This window comes from Chlamydotis macqueenii, chromosome 2, assembly GCF_036417535.1.
Source record: "Chlamydotis macqueenii isolate bChlMac1 chromosome 2, bChlMac1.mat, whole genome shotgun sequence".
Classification (NCBI taxonomy): domain Eukaryota; kingdom Metazoa; phylum Chordata; class Aves; order Otidiformes; family Otididae; genus Chlamydotis; species Chlamydotis macqueenii.
In genome coordinates, this window is record NC_141557.1 from 151,788,123 (window position 1) to 151,808,123 (window position 20,001).

A 20,001-nucleotide genomic window follows, 5' to 3' on the forward strand; every position below is an offset into this window, starting at 1 on the left:
CAAGACTACCAAATTTCATAAAAGTTTTTTTTCCATATGCATGCAATTCTGCAGAAATGCCATTTTATAGAAATATTTTATTCTAGTCTTCTCCATACTACATGCTTAACCTCTAGGGAGAAGGGAAAGTACAAGAGGATGATGTTGTTCCCCAGGGCTCAGTCTTGAGGCCAGTCTTGTTTAATATCTTTATCCATGGTCTGAATGAGGGGATTGAGTGCTCCCTCAGTAAGTTTGCAGATGACACCAAACTAGGTGGGAGTGTTGATCTGCTTGAGGGAAGGAAGGCTCTGCAGAGGCATCTGGACAGGCTGGATTCATGGGCCGAGGTGAATGATATGAAGTTCAACAAGGCCAAGTGCTGGATCCTGCATTTTGGTCACAACACTCCCATGCAGTGCTACAGGCTTGGGGAAGAGTGGCTGGAAAGCTGCCTGGTGGAAAGGGACCTGGGGGTGCTGGTTGCCAGCTGGCTGAATGTGAGCCAGCAGTGTGCCCAGGTGGTCAAGAAGGCCAACAGCATCCTGGCTTGTGTCAGGAACAGTGTGGCCAGGAGGAGCAGGGAAGTGATTGTCCCCCTGTACTCGGCATTGGTGAGGTCACACCTCAAATACTGTGTGTAGTTTTGTGCGCCTCAGTACACGACAGACATTGAGGTGCTGGAGAGTGTCTAGAGAAGGGCAACAAAGCTGGTGAAGGATCTGGAGAGCAAGTTTTACCAGGTGTGGCTGAGGGAACTGGGATTGCTTAGTCTGGAGAAGAGGAGGCTGATGGGAGACCTGATTGCTCTCTAGAACTACCTGAAAGGAGGTTGTAGGGAGGGGGATGTTGGTCTTTTCTCCCAAGTAACAAGTGATAGGATGAGAGGAAATGGTCTCCAGTTGCGGCAGGGGAGGTTTAGGTTGGATATTATGAAAAAATTCTTTACTGAAAGAGTAGTCAAGCACTGGAACAGGCTGCCCAAGGAAGTGGTGGAGTCGCCATCCCTGGAGGTGTTCAGAGAAAGTGTAGATGTGGCACTCCAGGACATGTTTTAGTAGGCATGGTGGTGTTAGGTTGATGGTTGGACTTGATGATCTTGGAGGACTTTTCCAACCTTAAAGTTTCTATGATTCTATGCTCCGTCTCCTCTTTCAGCCACAGTCTAAACCTGTTTGATAGTGGATATTTAAAGGCACTTGTGCCTGTGGTGTCTTACCAGTTTTCTTTGACTAAAGACATTTTTTTACTAGGAACTTGCAAGAAATGAGACCAAAATTGTAATTTGTTTGTTTCTCTAAAGTAATCCAGGACCAGGATTCATCTTAAGAGCGTAATGCAGAGAGTCTGACTGATTAAAATACAGAGAAGAAATACAGACCTAGATTGTGAAAGAAACCTTTTGGACCACAGATTAAATGTATCTAGTTTTATTGTTCAGCTGTTAAAGCTAATATTAATACTTCCCTCCATCCTCTGGAACAAAGCCAAGTTTTTTTTTTTTTTTTTTTCATGCTCCTTTGAGTGACGTTATCACTTGCTTAGGAACTACTTGGTACAAGATGCCTTCTGGAAGTGAGCCTTCTGGTGAGCTGGGACTGGGCAGGCTTTAGGCATTGAGCTGGGCTAGGAGACGTAAAGCACTTCTGGGACTGCAGTGAGGTACATGGCTCACGGCTCCATCTTGTTCGTACGGAGCTGATGTGCACAGGTCCTGCAAACTTGAATCGCTCTCTTCAGTAACGCAGGCTTTAGGGTTGCAGGTAACTCCTTGTATCCTTTATTCTTTTGTTAGGTCACTCTGCACAGCTTTACAAAAGTGAAACAAAAGTGTCACTATGCAAATAGGATGATGGAGGACATCAGTTTGCAATAGCTTCAGTGAGTATTGATGTTGGATTCCGGCAAGTTAATGGAGACCTAATTTGTGTAATTGTTGTCTATATTCTGGATGTACGTCCTGTATATCTAGGCTCCCCCTCTACATCCTTTGCTTTCCCCTCTGCCCTCCCAACCACTGAAAGAACACTACTGTTCAAGTCCAAGCAGAACTGTGAGAAAACCTCAAAATAGGTGTACAGGCGATGTGTGTTTTTTCCTAGTATCTTTCTGTACTACAGTAATATAATTTCTTACAGATGCTTATTTGTTTTTTCCCCCTGCAACAGATATAAGGAGAAGCTTTTTATCTTCCCCCCTCCACCTGTTGAGACAGTCAACTACTGGAGCAGGCTACCCAGAGGTGTTGTGCAGCCTCCATCCATGGAGCTTTTCAAAAATAGACTGGATAAAGCTGTGAACAACTTTATCTGATCTCATGGCTGACCTTGCTTTGAGCAAGAGGTTGGACTACAGACCACCTGAAGTTCCTTTTTAGCCTCAGTTATTCTACACTTCTGATTATAAAATACATGAACTGATTTTATACACTTGTTTTTAAGTAGGGCAGGGTTCAATGCTAGACAACACTAAAATTGTGGCTGTGGAAAACACTAGTATAGCAGAACACACCGTCAGTAATAGAGCACAACACACTTTTGTAACTATAGTTCATTGCTACTGAGCTACCAGCATTAGACCAGCTTTAGGAATGTGGTGTTTGTGTGTGTTGGTTTTGTTTAGGGGGTCTATGGTGGCAGCCTCTACAAGAAGCTGCCAGGAATTTCCCCTTTGTTCAGTGGACTTGACTGGGCCTAGCACAGACTCACTGCTGGCCAGGGCCCAGCCAATTGGTGACAGAATGTTCAGTGATAACACCTCTGTAATAATGTATTTAGGAAGGGGAAAAATAATTTTAAAAAGAAGCGAAAAAGCTGGAGCAGGGGCAGAGAGCAGGGAGGTGCCAGCCTTGTGGGCCTTGCACCCTCTGGCCTCCCCCTGGGGGGACTGTCTGGGCCTGACTTTGCCCAACCCAGCTGCAAGAAGTGGAGAGATGAGATGTGAAGAGAACCTGAGAGGCCTCTCCTGAGCCAGTTGTGAAGAATTTATTGTGAGAGGAACAGCTGCAGATGCCAAGGTCAGTGAAGAAGGAGGGGAAGGAGTAATTCTGCTCCTGAGCAGTCCTGCAAGATTCCCCTGCAGCCTGTAGTGCAGCCCATGGTGGAGCAGGTTGTCCCCCTGCAGCCCATGGGGGCCCATGGAAGAGCAGAGATCCACCTGCAGCCCATGGAGGACCCCACGTCGGGGCAGGCCGATGTCTGAAGAAGGCTGTGGCCCATGGAGGGCCTGCCAGGGCAGCTGTTCTGGAGAGACTGCACCCCGTGGAAAAACAACCCACGCTGGAGCAGTTTCATGAAGGACTGTAGCCCATAGGAGGGACCCCACGCTGGAGCAGGGGAGGAATGTGAGGAGTTCTCCTGAGCAGGAAAGAGCGGCATAAAGCGACAAGTGATGAACTGACCATAACCCCCATTCCCTATTCCCCCCTGTGCTGCTTGAGGGGGAAAGGAGGTAGAGATAATTTGGGATTAAGTTAAGCCTGGGAAGAGGGAGGGGTGAAGATAAGTTGGTTTTTGTTCCCTTCCTCATTATCCTGCTTTGGTTTTATTAATAATAATAAATGAATAGTTTTCCCCAAGTCAAGTCTGTTCTGCCCGTAATGGTAGCTTCAGTGATTTCTCCCTGTCCTTATCTCAAACCTCGAGCCTTTTTCTTATATTATCTCTCCCCTATTCCCTCAGAAGCGGGGGGAGTGAGAGAGAGACTGCGTAGCTTGGTCCCAAGTGGGGCAAAACTGCTACAGTGTGGTACCAGCTGCTGTGTGGAAGCAAATGAGCTAGTGACAAGAAAACGTAATGGCAACAAGAAGACTGGGGCTAGAGCCCAAGGCAGGAGCAAAGGGCTGAGGACTGAGGAGAGGGTGGATGGAGATGGGAGTGATGCTGATGAGAATGGTACCAAGGAGAGATGTGGCCACAGCAACTTGGAAGCACATGTGCTTCCAGGTTCTGTCTTACCTGCTGGTGTCTGGTATGGGAGAATTTACTGCTTTCCTTGTCCTGAATAGCTTCTGTGGCCTCAAGCTCTGGGTGTGAGTTTTGCTGCTGAGAAACACACAACACTACTTCAGCTGCGGCTGTCCAGTGTTAGTGAGTTTTCCTTCGTGGCTCCATTATGTTGGTCAATGCAGGAAGGTTTTTTTCAATGGTTACTGGGCAGCTAACCTGATTTCCTAACCTGAGAGGTGATTGCTTTTTAAATTTACTTTTCTGTCCTCTTGTGTTTGGGTGTTTTTCCCCATATGAAAGAAGGCAGTACTAATGAACTGCTGCATCCTTTATTTCTAGATATAATGCACCTGAAGGAAACATCTCTGATTAAAAAAAGCACAGTGAGAAACTGTTCAGAGATCTCTTGCAAGGCTTTCATATGCTGTTCCATTGTGTCTTCTGAATTGCTTCTGCGTTGCATGAATCAATGACAATATCACTTGACAACGGTGGTTTCTGTGTTTGTCTTTTTTCAACGTATTTGCCATTTTATTTGTAAGTGATAAGAGTTTAGGTCATTTATGATTTACTGTTGTAGGACTTGACTTGTTTTTCCTGGCTGTAGCTTTTTGCTTTCCTTCTATAGACAGACTGGGAAGCAGTGAATAGAAATGTAATTGGGAAGTACTCTCATGGCTTATTTTTCCAGCTCCCTGAACTCCTTCAAACAATCAACATGAATTGGCCTGGATTGTATTTTCACCTGATGTATAAAACAAAAACACATTTTGAAAATGAGTGATGAGGTGTCACTCTAATCATTTTTTAAATTAAATCAGATCAAATAGCTGTCCTACTCTGAAATCACATGCTTGTTTAACTGGACCGGACAGTGTGAGTGATGCAGCAGGACTGACCAGGCTGAGGTCTCTAGACACACAAGTGTCTTGTCCTGTAGGTGTCAGCGCTTCTCTTGTCATTGTCTTGATTTCCAGCAACAGGCAGCATCAGGAAAACACAGTGGTTTTTTTGGTTTGTTTTTTTTTTGTTTGTTTGGTTGGTTGGTTTTTTTTTTTCAATTAAATGTATTATTTAAGTGGATATTTTTTGATAGTGAACACTACTGAACTAAAGCGGTTTTATATAGTTAATAGGCAGAACTCTCCTTACTGGATAAAAAGGCTTCAGAAAATAGACTTGGTTAAAATGTTACTTGCAGAATATCACATATCTGTTTATAAAACTATCTAAATAATAGGACTAAGCCTTTGGCAAATATTGATACGATGAATGACATTCATCAGTTGTAATGAACGTGTTGATTCCATAAGCATTGCCAAATACGACAGTGTCCCTTAGGTCAAGCATTAGCTCCAGGCTGGCCTAGTTCTGGCTTTTGAGGCAGAGCCAGGAGCCTCTGAGAGAAGGATGGGGTGTAGGACTTCTTTATTAATCCTTACGTGCAACTGGTTCACATTCATGTTTGTTTGTTTGCTGTAAACCCCACACGGGCAGACTAACTCGACTTTCCCGGAGGGCTCGAGTCCAGCTCTGGAAAGATGGCTCAGTGCTGGGTAACTGCGTGGGACTCAAGTGTCTGAGCAACGTGGGAAATCTGGCTGTGGGACACCTTGGAAGCAAGAGGAGGAATGTGGTTTTAGCCCAACTGTTTACATAAGATTTTTTTAATAATTGTGATTGAGAGGATGCTTTTAATACATAGAAAATCAGCATGGAGCATCCTCTCTCTTGGACCTGGTACTTCCTCAAGTGCCTGGCAAGTCTGCCAGTGCTAGCAGAGCCATTTGGTTCAAAAGTAAATTGGGATTTGTATTTCGAAAACACATGAAGCTTGGTTTTGTAGCATTCCGTGCACTTCTTACTCTGTATTGATCCTGGCTGGCTGTGTCTGTATTTCTGACCTTGTGACTTACCAGAGAGAGCTCTTTTCCTTGGCACTCACTTCCAAGGCAGTCCAATAAAGTAATATTAGCTGAATTTCCATACAGCAGTTTCTGAAGTATTATTTTATTTGGCTAACAGATCTAATTATGTTGGCTTATGTTCTTCATCGGACCAACATTTCTTGCCCTCTTCCTAGAGAGCTGATTTTTACAGCTATGCAGAATATGTCCTGAGAGGACTGAATAGATGTCAGTGATGAAACTGAAGGTTTATCCATGGTAATAGACATCTGATAATGTTTCAGAAGGAGGAAGGAGATACTGCATTTTCATCTCTACCCTTCAGAGCGGATGCATCTCAAATCCATTATTAAAGAGACAGCAGGATCTATACTTGAAGTGCTCTGTATGTTTGTCTTCAGGCTAGCTGTACAGGAGGTGAAGGTGCTGTGGCATACAAGTGAAGCAAGAGAAAATATAATAGAGCCCGTTCCTCTGGACAAGATGGTCTGGAGATTATCTTTTGACTTGAGTTCATGCAGTGAAATAATTTTTATTTATCAAACCTGCAAACTGAGTTGATGGAGCCAGCAGCTCTTGGGGACATCATTGAGCTTTTTTTAAGCAAGGTGAGATGGACATAGGCAACCTGCCCTGTGCAAAGCCAGCAGCAGCAGAGTATGAAATAAACCCACAGGACTACATAAATACACAGGGTGCTTGAGTCAGCCTCTGCTTATGGAAACTGATAGAGGGCTAAAGTGAGAGATACCCAGGTTGATCAGTTTGAACCAAAGGAGATGCCTCTGTGAAGCTGCGCACGGACACCTTCTCTGCACACATTGTGTCATCTTCCACTTTAGACCAACGAAATGCAGAAAGAAGGGAACAGATTACCAAAACGCTGTCAGCAAACTGTGTGTTTTTTAACACAGTTACAGAAACCGTTTGGAAACTTTTCACAAGCAGTCCTGGAGAGAAAGCACTGTTTTACTGGAAGGTAATTTCATGGGCCCGAGATGCCTGTATGTGCACGATGGACCCTTTTTCTGTGCACCAGAGAGATGACTTTGCAGGACATTCAATCCCTGCTCTGAACCAGGTGTGCCATTACTCTGGAGTGGTATGCTCTTCTTTGCAGGAACTAGAATAATTCATATAAATAGCTGTGTATTATGGAAAGAAACTCTGTAGCCTGCAATTAAAAAAAAAAAAAAATCAGCACCCTGTGTGGAAGAATTGTTTATAGTCCTTGCTCAGAGATGAGCAGAACAGCTGCTTCATTTATTAAGGGGAAAATCTAGATAATGCTTTTTTAGGATGCAGAACAAACCGTTACTTTTTCATAAACTGTTTTTTAACTCCCAGCCAGTGGTACCTCTGTCCTGCTGATACTGGAAAAGTACCAGTTGCTGCCTGGCAAGGTTTTAATAGGATGCAAACAGCAGCCTGGGCTTCTTCAGTCCAACAGAGAGCAGTCTTGTGTTTAAAAAATGAGAGACTAATCTCTTACGGAGAAGTGCTGTTGTGTCTGCTTCTCCTAGGTTAGGAGTGAGAGCAGCTACCCAGAAGCTCTTGACTTTAGAAAAATGTACTTTTGTTTTTCTAAACAGGCCCTCTCCCCTCCTATCCCTGTTCCTGGCTGAATTTCCCTCTGCAGAGAGCAGAAGAGCTTGTTGTGAAGGTGTTAAGTTTCTGACTGCAGCTCCTGACTTGGCTTCTTGCTTTTGCTTCGTCTTTGCAAATGCTTACAGGGCAGAAGTTTCTCGCTGTGTGCCGGTGCAGTGCCTGCAGTAGTGGTCCCTAGCTGTCCACCGATGACCCCGGGAGGTATCGGCACGGGGTGCCTGGCAGCCTGCGAGCCTCATCCCCACCTGGCTGATTGCCTTTTCTGAAAGATGAACCTTGCGTGTGCTCGCGTGCAGTCAGTGTAAATGCATGCACAGGGCAAAGACCATTGCTCCCTTTGTGCTTAAAAGGGACCCCTGGACCACTTCAGCAGTGCAGCCCAAGCAGACCTCCCCAAAACCAGAGTTTCATCCTTGTATCCAACCCCTTTGGACCATCCCACGTTGGGAAAACGAGGCTGGATTCCCTGCTGATTCTCTTCCAGTGTGGTGAGTGTTGGCTTGTGCGTTGCAAAGCCAAGCTGGTGGCATGGCATGATGGATTATCTTGTGTCATTTGTAGGCAGGCGTCCCCTGGGCTCCAGGTTATGCTCTGTTTTTTTTTTTTTCTGAGCTAACAGTCACACATACAGTCAGGTAATGTTTTGTGGGAAGAGACAAGGGGAGAGAGGAAGAAATGATTCTTACTCTGTAGATCTTATTAGAGCTTAAGAAAGAAACCTTAAGAATTTTTAATGCTCTTAATAGATTTCCATTTGCTTGAGCAGAGAAGAGCTCAGGTGGATTTCTTAAAATATTTAGATGATCAGTTTAGTGTGATTAAACACTATGTGGTCTGCCACTGAAGAAATTTGCTATGATGGAAAAAGTCTCCCCTTCTGAGATCAGTTAGTCTGTGCTGAGATCAATTAGCAGCGCTGGTGAGGTGGTTTGAGGGAAGGAGTCTGATGCTGGGGTAACTCTGGCCTCTTAGCAGAGCTGCGGGGGAAAGTAGAAATAGATGGCACCACGCAACTGAGGGGACTCAGGGATTTTGTTGCTGTTGCTGCTGCATTTCCATGCCAGGACTGCTGGGGCAGGATTGCTTTTACAGACCTTTTCACTCCATATACTCCAGCTCTGCTGTCAAACCTATGACTTGCTCTGTGTTGCTATCCCAGCACGTAACAGCTCCTTGAAAGGGTTTTTCCCTACCACACAGCCAGGCTGTGTCTGTCAGCTGAGGTTCCTGCCTGTACCTCCCCTTCCCACCCACAGCGCCTTTACCATGCTGGACGAGAAGAGTTAGAGATGAAATGCGTCCCAAACTGCTCATGAACATCTCAGGGCCCTGTCATCTCAGATGGATTCAGAAAGGTCTGTGCAAGGACCAGGAGCTGGAAGGGACCACTGGGCAGCTGTGGCCACTGGGTGTTTAATAACCAGCAGAGAGGACTTTGATAGAACCACACTGCCTCTGTGGGAAGAAACTGTCTCCTGAAGGTATGCACTGGTAACCGAGTCTTTCAGAGCTTCAAAGCTGTATGCAGCCATTGCATTTAGAAAGATTGCTCTGTGAGAGAGAAATGAGAAAAATTAAGGCTGATGTTGGCAGAAGCCTTGCAAAGTGTTAAAAGACATGGAGAGTTACATGCAGGGAAAAATGCAGCAAGCTTTTTTTTTTTTTTAAAAATGCTGTGGACTCCTTTTAACTGTTATATTGTATTTGTGTCACTGAAATAAATCTTTCCAATCATAGTCACTATAAAGTTTGATTTTTCTAGAGCAGGGAATTGAATGGCATCTCAGGAAGAGGGTAATTACACTTCAAAGCGGAGTTGTCCTTCTGGAATAGGGTTATTTTTAATCTGGCATTAGGTTCTCCCATGGGGAGTTACACTGGCATACCTGATCTGCCTGATCCCTCTGGAGCATTGCTTGCCCCTTCCTCTGCCCTCGTGTAGTCTTACAGCTTTCATCTGCTTCAAGTTTGCTCTGTCCCGAATTATGGTCTTCAAGGTCTAAAAATAGGAGCTCATTTAATAGCAAGCTTGAAACTGCCAATCAAACTTTACCTACACATAAAGGGAAAAATGACAGAAAATCTTCAAATGCTTCAAAGAAGTCGTCAGTTGAGCCTACCTGTCAAAGAAGGGTTTATTTCTAATCATCATATCTGTCTGGTAAAGGCTGTAGCCATCCTCCAGGGTCAGGCTGAGCTTGAAAATAAGAGGTTTTGCAGAACTGGGCAAACTACCCAGTTTGTTAGCAAACTACTGGGAAAAACTACCTCCAGACTAGTTTTGACTTTTCCAGATAAATTTACTGATAGATGGGATGCAACCACCCGTTCCTGCCTCCTGTGCCACGTTCCTCAGTGAGTATCTGGGGGGGCCTGCAGAGCTTGGGCACCCTGCAGACTTTGCTTGCTGCGCAAAGCTGCTCCGCAGGGACCCGTCTCTGTGCAGAGACTGGTCCAGTCTGGCTGATTTTGACCTGATTTACTGGATTATTAAGAAGGCAGCTCCGGCTTTGGAGCTCACCTGGTCGTAAGTCACAGCAGTGGGGATGGCTGAAATGGTGTGGCGGTGGCTTCGTGGATCATGTGGCTGCAGCTCACTGCCGTGGTTGAGCTGTGCAGAGGCCACATGGGTTTGTGTTCCCGTTCCTTTTTTACAGTCTATTTATAGTCTTCTTTTTAAAAAAGTGTTTAAAGGAGGAGGGGAGGGAATGGCGTATGACACTGAAGTGTCCCTGGATCTCGCTTTCCACCTAGGAATATTTTGCAGAGTTTTGGCTTTTTATGGCGGCTCCAATGAGCCAGTTGTCTTTGCTTCTCAGACACCCAAGTTCTGCATCCAGCAGAGGGATGAAAAGGTTTCCTCTTGGGTTTTCTAGAAATCCTAACAGAAATTGTAAATGTACATTTTAAGCATGTTGTCTATATATTTCAGTGTCCACTGTGAGGATACCTCTTGTCTCCTTGCTGTGATCGCATAGTCCCTGGCTTCAAAGGCAGTCCCAGGAAAGTGCTTTCTCAAATTCTGTGGAGCTATAGAGCAGTTACAGCCTCGGCTCATTTTACCCTGACAAAATGGTCAACATTTGTGTTTGGGGAGTGCTGTGCAATTCTGTTCTGTCTTGGTGTGAATGATTGCCACTGGCGTTTTGAACAGGGAGTGAATCAGATTCATTTGCTAGCTTCCTGCTGTGCAGAATGATGAAAGCATTGTCTCTGGAGTGGGTTTACTTTTTCATGCGGCAGGTGTGGGGAGGCTCTGCCTCTTGCTGCCTTTGGAAACGGCCTGCGTTGGAGCAACCGTGGGAAACGACTGAAAGCAAATTTCCTTGCAGCAGATTGGTTTGAAAAGGCTGTGGGAAATGATGCTGGTTATTTTCAGGAGGAAAACTGTTATTGTGAAAAAGTAGCATGGATTTTTTTGTCTTGGTCTTTCTAACGAAGCTTTGCCAAGGTGGACAGGGTGGTGCGGTTGAAGGGGACGGGTTAGATGACTGTCCCTGGGATCCCCTCCGTCCTGTACATACAGACCAGGGAGGCTGCTCTTGAATTTCATAGCAGCGCTTACAGCTAGTTTGTGTCCAACCCTGATCTAGACACTAACATTTCTCTAGGTAATAAACACGATCTCTAGGATCCCAGTAGGCTTTTTCTCTCCTTCTCCAAATAAATCTCAATTTCCATGTAATGATGAATCCATCGTACTCATTACAGCTGTGGGGAAGGGTTAGCCCTGTCTGCCAACAGGTCATCTGTATTGCTGAGACACAGGTCAGAGCCAGGAAGAATTTATTTCTGCTGCAGATCTGTATTCAATCATGGTAGCAGTTCTAGATTTTATTATTACAACAGCACAGACACCCTCTGTTAATTCATATTGTATTGCTGTGTTTCTGTCACACCTGGGCTTGAGGCTTCAGAGCTGAGTGGCTTCTCAGGCTGCGTGAAGCTGCCTACGGATGGGTGATGCGAGGAGCAGGCTCCGGGCAGAGATGGCAGTTTTGGGGGGAGGAAAGAATGCCTAAACCAAATGAAAATGAATGGAGGTCCTCTGAGCTTTGGGATGTCTTATTCATGCTTAAAAATAGAGCTCCTAGCTCCCAAAACTACAGAATCATGCTGTGTATCATGTCATTTTGCTGCAGGCTTATCTTTGCCCTAAGTGGGACAGAAGAGAATGACTCTGACTGCATTGTGCCATTCTGTTTGTGAATATAAATAGTTAGACTACCAGGGACTTTGCTATAAGCAGTGTAATAAAATATTATATAACAAAATATTTAATAAAAATAATTAAAAAGTTACTTCATCCTGAAGGCTGCATTTCTAAGGAATTATGACAAAGTCAGAAAGGTCTTGCAGCTGGCACTGTGATGTTTGTGTGGTAGCTGCAGAACACAGTGTCCATATTCTAGAAGTGATGGAGACCTCTTCCCCTCGACTTGCTCCTTCCCCAGGGTTACTGCCAGAGCTCTTGCCAGGCCTCGAGTCAGAGGAACATCAAATGCGGGTGAATGGAGGGAGATGCCCCAGGAGATATTCCAGCTTTGCACTGCCTCTGTGTCTAAAAAGCACTAACAACTTTAATTGCCCAGAAAGCTACTGGAAGATTGTTCTTCATCCTGCGTAGCAGGGACAGCCCCATTTTTGCTGTGAAGAGCTCTACACAATGTTGCCTGCTGCTGCTGAAACCTAGGGGTCTAACGGGTAACTTTGTATGGAGCTGGTAGGGAAGATGTGTGTTTATCTGTGTAATGTGTGTATGTAGTGCCACATACGTGTTCCTTTCTTTTATACCCTCTTTCCATGCTGAAGCGTGTCCCCTGTCGAATGACTGTGGAGGAAATGCACTCAGATTGGCGAGTCTGTACCTGTGAAATGCAGAAAAGCCTCCCATCTTATCACCCTGTCAGAGACCCTCCCGGGGGGGAGCAACACCAGCTGTTTCTGTCAGATGCTTTAAAGAGACAGATCTTAAATATATACATTCATAGCAAAAATTCATCTTCGTCCCTCTAGTAAGTTGATTAAAACTCCTGTACTGCAATACTGAAGAGCAAAGAAGGAACCAAAGATGTTAATGAATAGCTTGGAGCTAATGCAATCTGGTAATCCTGTGAAAACAGCTCAACTTTCTGTGCTAGGTGCTGCCTAATTTCAAGGCAGATGATACCAAGTTCTCATGAAGTAACTAAAGTTGACCAAAGTGGTCATTGTTCCAAGTGCTATGGGAGATGCAGCATTCAAGTGTTCAGCCAGCATGAGTTTTCCCAACCTGAAAAAAAAAATCATAAAGTATGAGAATACTATGATGAGGGATTATTGCCTTTGCTTCTAGAATCAGCAATTGATGCTCAGATCATGGGCCAGGACTAGGTTTTCTAAAACATGAATGTGATGATTGAGTGCGGTCACGTGGCTCCAGGAGGAAACCCTGAAGTTCTTTTTATCTGTGGCACCAATTATGCAGCAAGACAACTTTCTGAATCTATGTCGCTTTCAGCAATAAAAAAATGGTTATTTTTATGACAAATGGCAAAGAGAAAATATCAATTCACAGTCCAGGTCCTTCCTCTGTTAATTCAAAAGGATTAAAATTATTTTAAGGAAACAGAACTGGCTTTTGCAGGAGATGCTACTCCTTTCTTCCCCACATCCCTCGGAATTTTCTCTTGCAAATTCTTTAAAAGCTTTGTATAGTCAATGATAATTATTCTGATAACAATTTATGATGGTTCAGCCACACACAAGTGGGCATTTAGCTAAGTGACTGTAATGGCGTGAAACAAGGGATTATGTCTGGCTTGAAGGTCGTGCATGTGGCTCCACTTCTTGCTGTGTTTAAGTTTATGATGGCATCACTGAACACAGGTGGCACTCCACGTATTATACTGGCTGCTTGCAGTGCTCTGTAAAGCGAGTAAAAGGCAGCTGGTTTGATATCTGCTTGATTTAAGGTCTTGCCCCTTTATTAAACATTATTTTGGGCCAAGAGCTTGTGAAGGAAAGGAAGGGTGCTGCTGGCCATGGCATTAGGCACTCCTGTGCCCCAGTGTCTTTCTGCACAGCAGAGCCCTGAGAACTTTTGGTTGCAGTTAGTGTCCATGGTATGGTCTGCTCTTGACCACACTGACCGTGTAAAGTAAACATCTCAGGCAAACACAAGCATTTCTGGCAAATGCAAGCAGAAGATTCAGCATCAGTGATGCTGTGAACACCATGTGGGACATGCTGCTCCCTCACACACAGCAAGAAGTAACTACAGAGGTACCAGTGATAATGTCAGAAATGTGCTGGGGTTTTGTGGTTGTCCAAGACTCATGCATGATGTATTTTCTGTATCGGGTGCCAGACCTAGCCTCCTCCACATTGTAGTGGTAAAGGAGGGCAGACCTGTGAAGTTCCTGAATGACGCAGTTGAGATGTCTTTGGTTTAATGATGATGAAGGAAGAAACAAGTGAAAAGAAACAAGTTAAAAGATGCAAAGATGCTTGTGTGACATTTTAAAAATGGCAGGTCAGGAGACATCTTTTGAGGTTTTGAATGGATTTGACTGAAAGAACTGAGGAAGGCAGCAAGGAGCTTACCAAAACTGAGCTGAGAGTCTCCAGGCTCAACAGCAGTGAGGGCGCTCAAAGCGTGAAGCAGGTCTGAAACACTCGTCTCAATATGGGACTGAGATGCCAGATTCATGAACAATATTTTGTTATTGTAATTTGAAAGTATACCATAGTCTCTGCAGACTCAGCTGAGCTTCATGCCATTTTCCTGTCATATGTAATATTTGCTCTTTTTGCTGTAAATATTTAACTTCCCAGTGTGAGTTTGTGAACTGGCTGCCCTGGACTCAAGTTGATATTTTAATCAGACAATTTTGATGGCAAACTAATGGCAATTAAAACTCAAACCAAATACACGATGCATAGTCATACTATAAGAATTTATATCTTTAAAACCTATTAGACTTTTGTAGACAAAGAGTTTTAGTATGGTTTGCATGATGATTTTATGCACAGGAACATTAACTGGTATTATCTATGTTGGCCGCTTCTGGATGGAGTTGCAATTCTGAGAATGGAAACAGTAATGCAGACAGGATGAGGGGGTTTAGTATTTGCCTGCAAAAAAGAGTAATATTTAAGTCTTTAAATATTTAAACATTTTGTCTTCCCTGTGGTGTTTCATCCCTGCCTAACACCTGCTGTCTGTAACGCTTTGGCTCTGGTGCTGGTGCCATACTTCTTTACAAAACATTCAAGATCTGCACGGGGTGCTGGCATTTCTGAAGATGGGTGTTAGTTATCTGCTCAGAAGAAGTTGGAAAGTCACTGAAGTAGAGCTGTTCCTAGTTTTACAGATTGTTTGAGCATGACACTTGCTTTTTCCAAAAAGAGAACTATGTGAGATAAAAATGTTAAGAATAAAGCAGGTATGGTTTTTTTTTGTATTTTGAACAAGAAAAAAAAATCCAAATAATATTTTTAAGTTAGACACAAAACTTTTCAACTTTTAGGAGTTGATTGAGTTGCAGTTGCAAATTGTGTCGGCAGCTTTCTTACATGATTGAAGCAGATATTCAGTGCTGAAAACTTAGAAATGTGTTTTAGAACCTGAGTTACAGTTGAAGTTCTGTTGGCAGTAGTGATACTATTCTATTTGCTTCCACTGAGTGCTGAGGTGAGAAAGGCCGTTTTCAGCACAAAAGTTTTCTGAAGTATATTTACCTACCTGAATGTCACATCTGGAGTGAAGATGTGGGAAAGAAAAGCTGGCGTGACAGCTCTGTTAAGCCCCGCTCACAGTGTGCACTGAGCTACGGCAGCGCCAGGCTCTCGCCTACTGAGATGTCAGCCCTGGGAAATGGTAATTAAAATACCCCCACGCATGGCTCTCTGTCTGATGTTAAGGTATTTTAGGTCCAACGTTGTCGTGGATGGAGAGAAAAGCCCACAGCCCTGTTTGTGTTCCAAATTTCACATGCAGGCAGATGTGGGGGATGATTGGGTGTCTGGCAGGGGACAGAGAGGGCAGCTGGCAGGGCTTCCATCAGAGATGGGGCTGTTCATTCACTTGCCTGGTACAGGCATGGACTGAGACTGCTCCTCTGTAAAAAATAATTTTCTGTGTTTCGTATTTGTCCCAGAGGGATGCTGTGTGCTGTCCCCTGGCTCTTGCTTTGAGCTCAGTTCCAGCCTGCACATGCCACAAACTGCAGCGTAATCTGCAGTGAGCCTGGGCTGCTGCCTGCCTTGGGCAAAGCCCATGAGAAACCAACTTCTCTAGTGGGTTTTGGAGCAAAACACACAAATGCTTTACTGGCCAAGACCTGGCCTCTTGCTGATGTTACATATTTGCTGCCCTTTGGTTGTTTTTAGTGTCCTCATGTAAGAAAGAAGCCATGGACGAGACAGCATCACGTATGTGTAGTCTCTAGTCTGTGTTTTATTTGTGCTTCCTCCCTTCATAATTCCTTGCTATGGGAATTATGGCTGAAAAGGTGTAAGAGAAATACGGTCCAGACAGTTTGTGCCTAGGAGTATCAGATGTTTAATTGCAGGGTGCTATGAGCCCCTCTTCGGAAACAAAAATCACTTGAAGGTCTTCCTTTGATCATATGTTATTTATTCTGAAGTAGATAGAATTTATCTTCCACAGCCTGTCATCTCGAACTCTGGAAACTGGAATAGTTTTTACACCTGGAGGAGATTCTCCTCCTGCTCTGCTGTGTACCTCTCACAAGGGTGCTCCACGTGCTCTGCTTTTCTCAGCTCTTCATTGGGGTGAACACAGACAGCAGGAAAAAATGAACTGCCTGTGTTCTGCTGCTCAGATTTATCTGGACATTTCACCCTCACTTGATTAAAGAATTTGCAAACCAGTCTGCAGTGCTGTGCAAGGAGTAGGATGGCAAAAAGATTCATGCCTGCACCAAGCTTTGATTTGTTTTTATCACTCCAAAGAATGTAGATAAGTGGTATTTTCTAGGGAGACTGAGTTAATCTTTTTCAACACAAGGCATAAACCGAAATTAAACAGAAAACTGTGACGCAATTTCATCTATTAAAGGAAAAAAAATGCACTAATATCAAAGTGCTTATTTACAAGGGTATGCTATAGTTTATGATCCCCCTGAAAGAATAATCATAATATTTTCTAAAAATTCAGGCTTGAAGCATCACCCCATTTTCTTCCCAATGCAAGCAAATCAGTTAAAGCTGAAGACTGGAGCTGAGAAACTCTGTTTGAATGACACATTTTGGACAAATAGTTTACCTGTTGAAAAAATGCAAATGAAACAGGCTTTTTTTCTACTGAACTATTTGCTGATTTAATCTAAATATATTCCACTATGAGAAATTTTGCTTACATTTAAATTTGAAAAGTAAAAAACAAAACAAAAAAAAATCATCATACTAAAATAGGTGTTTCATTCGATCCCAAACTGATCAAGGTTATACTCTTCACTGCACCAGCAGAACCGAAGTTGTCCTCTCCTTTCGGTCAGTGACACAACATGTGAGAGAGTCGTGAGGCCACCACATGTTCCTCAGCATCTGATGGAGATCAGTGCCGGCTGCTCCCCCAGGGAGAGCCCTGACGGGTCTAGAGGTACAAACACACATTCCTGCATGGATCTATAGGAGTTGCTGCTTTTTAAAAGAAGAGGAATGGCATTAAATTTGTGGGGCCAATTTCCTCTTCTCCAAACCCTTTTGGTTCATACTCCACTGTGTGAGCATCCTCGCAGGGAGGGATGCCCAGCTGGGGCCACTGCCGTGCCCCATCCCACTGGCACCCTCGTGGTGCCCGCGCCTGACGGAGCAGCAGCTACAAACTCTGATCAGTTGATGGGAGCTGATCGTGGAGACAAAATGCTAACAACTATGTCAACTGGGTTTTCTGTTGGAGAGATGTGAAGGGCAAAAAGGTTTTAACCCTAGGTGATCACTCTATTTCCTTGACCTGCCAAGCAGCAGTGCTGTGTCTGCGTGTCATCTGGCTGGTACCTGGAACAATGATCCTTTGGAATAAGAAGCAGAGACCTGAATGAAAATAGAAGGACAGAAATAAAGGGATGTCCTAATTACAGTGGTCCCTACCAGCCTCTCAGGACTGATTAATTCATCAGCTTCACCATCACATAAATTTTACATATAGCATTGTGGTTCTCAAATAATTCCTTTTATTTTTGAGGAAAAGAGCAGAGATCTGTATCATCACACTGAAGTGAAGAAATGTTTGTTTCCTAATTCTGCTGAAGGGAAGATTGCTGAAGTGCTCCAAAGACAGCATGGAAACTACAACAGCGAGTTCATCAGGAGCAACCCAGGTAATGTGATCTCTAACAGCAAAAGAGGCAAAATGTCTGTCTTTCAAGGCACCAGATTAACTCCAAAAATAGCTTGTGAATTCCTGTGTCTGCAAGTGTCAAACACAGCTGTGTTTGCATAGCCTAGTTTGAGATGACTCTTTGGCAGAGAGTAAGCATGTTTCCAAACAGGCACACACAAAAGGTACCGTGGCCTGCCTTTCTGGCAAATACTTGGTTAAATGGATGTTGTTGCTGTGCTGTTGTTGACACTAAGGATTTGGCATTGCAAGTTAGAGGACAAAATGGTCTGATATTTCCAAAGATTGGGGGAAAATCCACATGCCTGTCCCTGAGTGCTGGTTGCAGTGTAGTTTTATCTCACTGTCAGCCAAAATGGCGATTTTATTCCTGCTCTATACTTGAATCAGGTTTTTTTTTTTTAAAAAAAACATGAGTGTTATTTAACTTGATGCTGCAGTCATTGCAGTATACTGGGACAGACAACATAAATACAGGGGCTAGCTTCAGCCGCTCTGACCTCTATCTGTAGGGACCGTTGCAGGCCTGAGTTATTCAGGCAGCTGCTGGCAAGATTAAAGGCTGAATTTATCTCAATATCATAAATCCACTGGAGCTTTTAAAAACACAAGAGACAGGGTAACACTGATCTCCAACCAGACATGTCACCTCTGCTCTGCCGAGGAGACCGCTAACTGTTTTTTTCTGGTTTTGGAGGTAGAGAGGCTGCAGTCATTCTAGAAATAGACGGATGGACTGGCAATGGTTCAGGTTTTCCCAAGCCATGGATTTGCTTTACGGGAACAGCCTGCGGTTAAATAAATCTAGACAATTGGACTGGTGAAGGTGCCCTTAAGAACCAGGCCAGGAGGGAATAAAGTGCAATGGGAAAGCTCCAGCGTCCTGGGAATTGCCATCATGAAAAATAAAGATAGTTGTAGCTTTCTTGCAGGCAAACCAGGTTTGGAAGTAGCTGCCCTAGAAATAAAGTAGAAAATATTAACACCACCCCTCAAAGTCTTCCAGGGCACATTTGCTCTGCCTTCAGCTCTTGACTGCTGGTTCGTACTGCCTTCCTGGGCTGTCCTGTGCCACGGGGGCCTAGCACCTGAGGGGCGGAGCTGGCAGAGATACAAGATCTTTTTGTGTAGTATTTTGTTCTGTTTGGAGAACATGTTTGTGTGCTGGCTCCGAGACCCAGCCTGGACGCAGCCCAGCCGAGGGCGGTGAGCCTGTGGCTGCTGGAGCTGGAGGCTGCACTGTGAGCGCACTGGTTCAGGGAACACCTCGCTGGCTGCCCCATCAATACACTCTTATTTATATAAAGCAGAAGAACAAGTTCAGGAGACATTGAGAGACTTGTATTTCCTCTCTTTTTTTCATTTTTTTTTCCTAAATTCGTAGTGTCATGAATAGCACATCTGGGTAGGATGCAGGAGGCTCAACTACTTACCCGGTTTCTATCAGATAACAACTTGACCTGGCATTTCTTATATTTTTGTAGAAATACCTTAGCAGATGTTGAGTGTCAAGGCTTTATCATGGAAAGCTTCAATTGCTGTACAGGCAGTTTAGGCAAAATGCCTAGAGTTTTTGGAAATAAATGTCATTTTGGATTAGTAACTGGCTTTTTCCAGCCTCTGATAAGGGGATAAAGGGATATATGTATTATGCTCCAAGACATGGCGTTATTTGCAGTGTGCGGTTGAGCTTTGTGTATGTTCCTGATTCTGCAGCTGAGTTTCCATGGCTGTGGTGGAAATGGATGCCCAAGAAATGGGATGGGGGCTCTGTTGCTGTGGCTTTTGGGGGAAAGGAGAGAGCGGGCGAGGTCTGGGCTCCGCTTGCAAATGGTTCTTTACTCAGAAAGCAAGCAACTTGGTGACAAAGGATTTCGGTTACCCTTCATAAAAAAGCATTAAGCTTTCTTCCCTTGATTTCTAGTCTGTGTTTGTGTGAAAACATAATGACAGTTAAATGAGCTTTGTTAAATCTTTCATTAAAAAAAAATGGTAGCTGTGGAGAGGGCAGGGGAGCTAAAATAGAGTCTAGTGTTTTCCCTGAAGACTTTCTGGCAGAGACTCCTACAAATACTGAGGTTTGCAGATCTATGATTCCTACATCCAGTTGCTCATTTTTGCACACATAAATGCCTGCAAGTGCCTGTTTTGAGAGAGATCCTGAATTTTCTTCTATTCCATCTAAGTAATTTTTCTCCCATTTCCAAATGGG